Raw genomic sequence first — 7,190 nt, forward strand, 5'->3', positions numbered from 1 at the left:
GCTTCTACTTAAGCTCACGCGAATTAAAACTACAATAAGAGCGTCATGGGCAGCACACTCGACTATTCTTAGCTCTTGGTAGTAAAAGGAAAACCATCTTAGTCGACAAGGCAGTCAATTTTAACGAAATGCTTGACAGAGTTATCTACCCATGTCTAGGGGTTGGGGTCATTGTGGTTAACAAGTCAGCGATATCTTAAAGGACTTGAAACATAACTGATGTGGTATGAAAATTGGACAGAACATAAAACTTACGACGACGCCCGGATGAGGTGAAAGCTCTCCTTATTCTTCGAATCAAAGGGGTACGGCTCATTGAATGTTCACAAAATATGTATTTGATGGTAGAAAACATTTATCCTAAGTCAGAAATGAATTCTAAGTCCATTCCCATTACACTATATACTAATATATAGACAAGGGTAACAACTCCCATAAGAAGGTGTCTATGCCCAATCAGGGTTTTTGCTTCGCAGTTTTTTACACGATACAGCATAAATAAAAAGGAAGTATGCAATTTGTAGTCGAATGATTTATCTATCGAACCAATGTAAAACTTTTCTTATATCTCTTATACTTGACGAGTACTGGCCGTCAAAGTAACGAAAAACTGTTCATTTTCGCGGGGTCGACATCGATCGTGGCTACGCAGGAAACGCAAAGTTAATCGACTGTTGCAATCGTTCGAGATAATTTCACAAGCATTTATCATGCTGGGCAATTAAAAATACACAAAAGTAATCAAAATATACCAATAACCTATTATGACAATGTGATATAAACTCACCTGCGGCTTCAAAATATTTCCCCGTTGAAATTTCTATAAAACACCGCCATCTTGACGAATATAAACAACCGTTATCTGATTGGTCGGTTTTTTTTCGGAAATTTACGGGTATATTTTCGGGAAATAAATCGACCAATCAGATGACGGTTGTTTACATTCGTCAAGATGGCGGTGTTTTATAGAATTTTTAACGGGGAAATATTTTGAAGCCGCAGGTGAGTTTATATCACATTGTCATAATAGGTTATTGGTATATTTTGATTACTTTTATGTATTTTTAATTGCCCAGCATGATAAATGCTTGTGATATTAACTCGAACGATTGCAACAGTCGTGTAACTTAGTGTTTCCTGCGTAGCCACGATCGATGTCGACCTCGCGAAAATGAACAGTTTTTCGTTACTTTGACGGCCAGTACTCGTCAAGTACAAGAGATATAAGAAAAGTTTTACATTGGTTCGATAGATAAATCATTCGACTACAAATTGCATACTTCCTTTTTATTTATGCTGTATCGTGTAAAAAACTGCGAAGCAAAAACCCTGATTGGGCATAGACACCTTCTTATGGGAGTTGTTACCCTTGTCTATATATTAGTATATAGTGTAATGGGAATGGACTTAGAATTCATTTCTGACTTAGGATAAATGTTTTCTACCATCAAATACATATTTTGTGAACATTCAATGAGCCGTACCCCTTTGCTTCGAATAGTCGAGCTATAAATTACAGGATGTAAAATCAAGGACGATTAACACAATTGTGTTCTAAAAGCACAACATGACAATATCTTTTTAAAAATGTTAGTATTTATTATAATATTGATTTAAAAAAGAACTTTTATTTAACAATAAACAATTGAAGTAGAAAAAAATCAGTATTTATTATAATATTTTGTTCCATTTCTTGGAGCAGCGAACTAGTAGTTGGGGGCTGTTTTTTCTTCTTTGCCTTTCTATTTTTAATGTTGTCTATGACTTCCTTTATACGTTGTTTCCTATGTATGTCCTGTAAATTACAAAAAGATAAAATTTCGAAAGGTGCTTCATTTTGTGCTTCATTTTATCAACATTGCTTACCTGGTGTTTTAATAATATTATTTAATCACTGTTGCACAAGAGATAGTATTTTGTGATTTTGTGTACTTCATTCAAACATTCTCAATTAATTGAAGTTTCAGAATTACAATTTTCTAATACTAACCATTAACGACACAAAGTATACTGTCATGAGATAATCAGATTACACATGGTTTAGTTGTTTTAATAAAACATAGCAAATATATTCCGTTACTAATCTTTATTACAAATGGCATATTCTTATTAAGGGGAGGTAATTATGGGAGAACAGGATACATATCGGTAAATAAAACAAAATCAAGTCGATGACCTAAAAGAATTGAAGATGGGAAGGTAGCGGGCACTACAAACCAACATATTTTTTTATTTGGCCTAAGCACAATTAAAAACTGAATCACTTTAGTTTAGAAGGACTAACTTTATCAAAGTTAATTCTTCTTTCAAGTAAGCTTAAATTCAATGAATCTATGAAGCGAAAAGCACAGTATTACGGAATACCGTTAGGGCCATCGTGGTTGTACGTTATATTCCAGAGGGCGACAATGTGATAGTACGATGACGACAACGCGATAACACGAGGACGACAATGCTATAGACTATCACATTATTGTCATCGTACTATCGCATTGTCGCCATCGCATTATCGCACTGTCGCATTGTCGTCATCGCATTGTCGCCATTGCATTGTCGCGTTGTCATCATCGTACTATCGCCATCGCGTTGTCGCACTATCACATTGTCGCCCTCTGGATTATAACGTTCAACCACGATGCCCCTAACGGTATTCTGTACACTATTACTGATAGCAAAGTTTTTTTTATTATTTTGATTTCTGACAAGGTCTAGCTGATCAACTAGCTAGCTGAACCAAAGCGTTTTGAGCCACTTATGACCTCCTGGGTCTAGTTCTGGCTTTCAAATATAATATGCCGTTTTTTCATCTGAGGAGGCATTTTGTTCCCGTAATGTACAGTAAACTATAAATATGGGAACGTCGAATGTGTTTGACCAACCCGAATCCAGTGATAAATCTAATTCTCATATACATGGAGAGGACCAGATGAATAACCTTGGTGAATAAAATTGGTGTGTAATTGTATTTTATGCATTTAAGAAGAGTGTTTCTTTGTTTTTTAGTTTTGTGAATGGTATTAATACACTAAACGAAATCGATCATTCCGACAACCTTTTCTATGTACATGTATATATAGTGGTCAGAATAATTATGTATATATATACTTGTATAGAATAATTACAACGATTCTTGTATAAACACTTATCATAGTATCATCATTTTATATCAGTAAATGCATTTTGTAAAAATTCAATCTTAACAAGAAGCCAATAACTGATTTGGCATATATTTTGAAAACTCGAGCTTATCTGCAAGTTTAAATCTTAGTACTTATAAGTTTCATTAAGTATAGATTGTTTGATTGATGGAAGTTAGACTCGGTTCCCCCGTGAGTCTTGAAAGGAGTCACTTTTCTCACATTGAGGGAGAGTGTTAATTTCTTATGGTAAACGCATCTAGATCTCAGTGAACAAAAATACACAGACCGTCGAAATTGAATGCCCGATTAGTGATGGATATGTATAACATCGCTAAATTACATTATTTAAGAAGAATATTCAAGCAAACTATAAAAACTTACATCATCTGACAAATCCCTGTCCGCCATGTTGCATCTTCTGGCTTAAAATGAGCGGCAATGCATCATCACAAATAACAAGTCACAACTTTGAAGTCACAAGTCATAACTCCCAAGTCAATAGTCAAAAGTCATTAAGTCAGAAGTCAAAAGGGCCCTCCAGTGCTTCCATACATTTTTGGTCAATTTGCACAATAAAACATATCATTTTGAAAAAAAGGGTGGAGAAATGATGCAACAAAAACCTGCACATAAGTTATAGATCTAGACTTACATCAAATATACGCAATTCAAGGAAAAATAATTTTAGTCACGTCAAGTCGTCAAAATTGCCATGTCAAAAAATCCTCAGTGGATTCTCTTACTGACCCACTTTCAACAAACATTATGTTAAGGTTTTTACATCTTTATGATAAGGTATATCTTCTAAGAAACTTTCAAATACGAGACGTACGAAAATAAAATAATAATAATAATAATAATAATAAAAAGAAAAACATCATTTGCCTTCACCTATGCCCCCTTCACTGTTTGTATAATCAGTACTGAGGAAAGTGGAGTTTGCTCATAAGGGACATGTCTTTTTTTTTGTTCTTGCAACATATTTATTCCCAAAAGTAAGCGTAATGTACATACAAATAAACAACATTCAAAATAATTTTGCATAATAGAAAAGGCTGAGAACGGAAGACGAATCCTATTGAATTATCGTTAACATTTTATTGGTCCTCACTTAGTCTGATAAGAAATCTCAATATTGCTTCTTATTTAATTGTATGTGCCATAAGGTTTTTGATTTTAAGCCCCGACCAAAAAAGGTGAAAACAAAAAAAAAAACTTTTTTAAAATTCTAAAAAAAAAAATTTAACAAAAAATTTCCAAAAAACCCCAAAGGGCACGGGAAGGCGCTAAATTTGGGTTTTGGGTCTCATAATTAAAACTTTAAGGGGTTGATTTGGTAACTAGTTTTTTTTTGTTCACTTTTAAATTTTTAATGCTTTGAAAAAATCAGAAAAAGGTAAAATGCTGCCGAGTTGGTAAAGGGTCGAAACGTCTTGGGCAATTTTGGGCCGATACGTCTTTGGGCAGAAATGATTCGCAAACCCTGGTTTTGACTTCTCTGTGATTTCGCACACATTAATCGCACATTAATAACTATACAAACTAGTGTTTATTGCAAATAAATTCTACGATCATATAATATTCAAACAAAGATTCAAAAAAAGAGTTACACAACAACCGTAAAATAATTTAGGCAGCTGGGCATCACATCCACATGATTCATGTCATGAACTATTATGACGTCACTTTATATAAAGATAAATAAACATTTGTGACCTAATTAAAATATTTGCGCTTTAATCAATGTTATAACTGTCGCAAACTTGTTTACTTTTACATTTATCCCTGTTAAAAAAAGAAAACAATAACAAATGATAATGTACAACAAAATTGAATGAATGTTTGTACTACCTTTCTTCTTCGTGGGAAATCTTCTGTTTACTTTTCAGCGGGGTTTGATCACGTGACAAATTGATGTAAATTTTATGTAAACGAACGACATATAATTGGAGAGTACCAAACTGACGTATTTATAATCAAAATTATTTGAATATATTACCGGCAATTTGCTGAAATTTTTAAGAATTGCACAATATTAGAAATCTTTGACCAACCGTGAGCTATTTTTTCTGTTCTCTGAGAATGTGTCAAAATTTATGTGCACGTCAGTTGATACCGACGGACTTTTTGCGGATTTGGTAGTTAACGATATTAGAGTCTGAAATTCTGTATAAATTATTTGTTTGGGTCTGACGACCCAAACAAATAAAAAAGACCACACAAAATGACAGGGCGGTAGAAGTGGTAATGAATAAAAAGTGGGCACGAACAAAGACTTTGCCATTATGGAGTAAAAATACAAAAACTTGAAAACACAATAACACATTAAAATCATTGTCGAAATCTTGTCTCTCGGACTTTTAAAAAATCTGTCTTTCAGTTATAGGGTGTTAATGGTTTATTTGTTTAAAATCAGCCATAATGATTTAACATTTTGTGCCAATTTGCTTTTTTCTTTAATTTCGACCATGCCCGAAACAAAATTGCTCTTGTGTTACCAGTTTGACCACTGCTCCTTTAAAATAAGGTTCAGTGTGACATTATGCTTTTAAGAAGATGTACTTGTACTTAGTTGCTTTATCTTCTGTTTGGGACGGACTTTTTAATACTTTAGAGACATCACAAAAATGTCATTGCACATTTTCCGTTGTTTGTTATTCTATATCTTAAGTAACTAACTAATCAAAGAAGTATCTTTGTTGACGCTAAAATTTGGCGACATGAATTTGCTCGGAAGAAGCGATATAGCAATTTATTATATACCTCCGAAAAAAGTTTATCAGGGTGGAAATATATCTCATATCTGGCGTTACATTCTTAAACAATTGACATTCATTTCAGTTTTTGATTATTGAGCAAGAATAGTCCCGAATCTGATCAGAGTGCCGATCAAAAGGTAAAGCAATAACAATGCCCACAAGAGGTTACGCGACGAGACTCAAAGTATACGAAGATATCACAAAAATCTACATGTTTATGAATTTGTGACTATGAGAGTATTTAACCTGCATGTTGTTACACTTGCTTTACGCCGTTGAAATAATGATGCATGTAAACTTACTCACGAAGTACTCCTGTTTGAATAAAGCTTACCCAATGTGCTGAGTATGTGAAAACGCATTACCAAAACTGCAAAAGTAGCTCAGCAATTCTTTTTTTTTAAAGTAATGTTTGCTTGTGAGAAGAGACGCACTTTATCATAACGCCGACTAGCGTCTCACAAAGTAACGTTTATATTTATAAGCAACAAACTAATTGCACGCTGTCCTCATAGTCCAAAAAAATGAAAGTAACAAAGAAACAAACCAAGAATATCCACTAGTGGAGCGCGTAGTTGTTTTGTTAGCAGTAAATAACAAGTTTTGGTATTCCATACGCCATAGGCAATCATCTGCTCTGTACATCTTTTCAGGAAATTACTGACCAATAAAAACAAACTGTTTACTGTCCGTTATTGACCGGGCAATGGAAAGAATAGAAATGAAAATAAGCAAGGTTGTATTAATTTTTCTAACCGACACAAGTGGTTGAAATTATACGTATAGATCTATAGTTTATCCAACTCGATAGTTTCATTTTTCAAATTCTTATGACCATTTAATATTATTTAATGTAATTGGTTAAGAACGTTCGACCATTTAATTTAGTACATGCTCATTTAAGTCTAATAAACACATACCAATTTAGTGTTTGAAGTTGATTTTATAAAACTGCTCGTTTAAAAGACTGATAAAATTTAGTATATTTTAGTTAATTAATCGGCACCAGTTTGTCTCAAATTTCTACTCCGTTAAATCAGTTGATCTGTGTAAAAATTATGAAAATAATTTCAACCACTATATAGGTTAGTGTTTGTAAATATCTGCCACGCGCATGCGCAGAACCAGAAATAGTTAGTCTTATTAATGCTAAATAACATACACGGTCCTGTAACAAATGCTCACAAATAAAAAAAATATCTTTAGTGCTTGAAATTATTTTTGTGGCCATTGTGAGGGGCTTTAAATGACCAATGAAAATCCTAATTTTATTCAGTTCATTCCTATGTAT

At 33.4% G+C, this 7,190-nt stretch overlaps 1 long non-coding RNA gene across 1 annotated transcript; it reads right to left on the reverse strand.

Annotated features, from left to right (window-relative positions):
- Positions 1-1,690: 1,690 nt before the first annotated feature.
- Positions 1,691-3,515, reverse strand: LOC132750796 (uncharacterized). The gene is made up of 2 exons (XR_009628598.1): positions 1,991-3,515; positions 1,691-1,795 (listed from the first exon to the last, which is right to left on the reverse strand). It is a non-coding gene; the product is annotated as an uncharacterized LOC132750796 (long non-coding RNA).
- Between the last annotated feature and the right edge of the window lie 3,675 nt (positions 3,516-7,190).

This window comes from Ruditapes philippinarum, unplaced genomic scaffold (assembly GCF_026571515.1).
Source record: "Ruditapes philippinarum isolate M1 unplaced genomic scaffold, ASM2657151v2 ctg458_1_1_1_1, whole genome shotgun sequence".
NCBI classification, from domain to species: domain Eukaryota; kingdom Metazoa; phylum Mollusca; class Bivalvia; order Venerida; family Veneridae; genus Ruditapes; species Ruditapes philippinarum.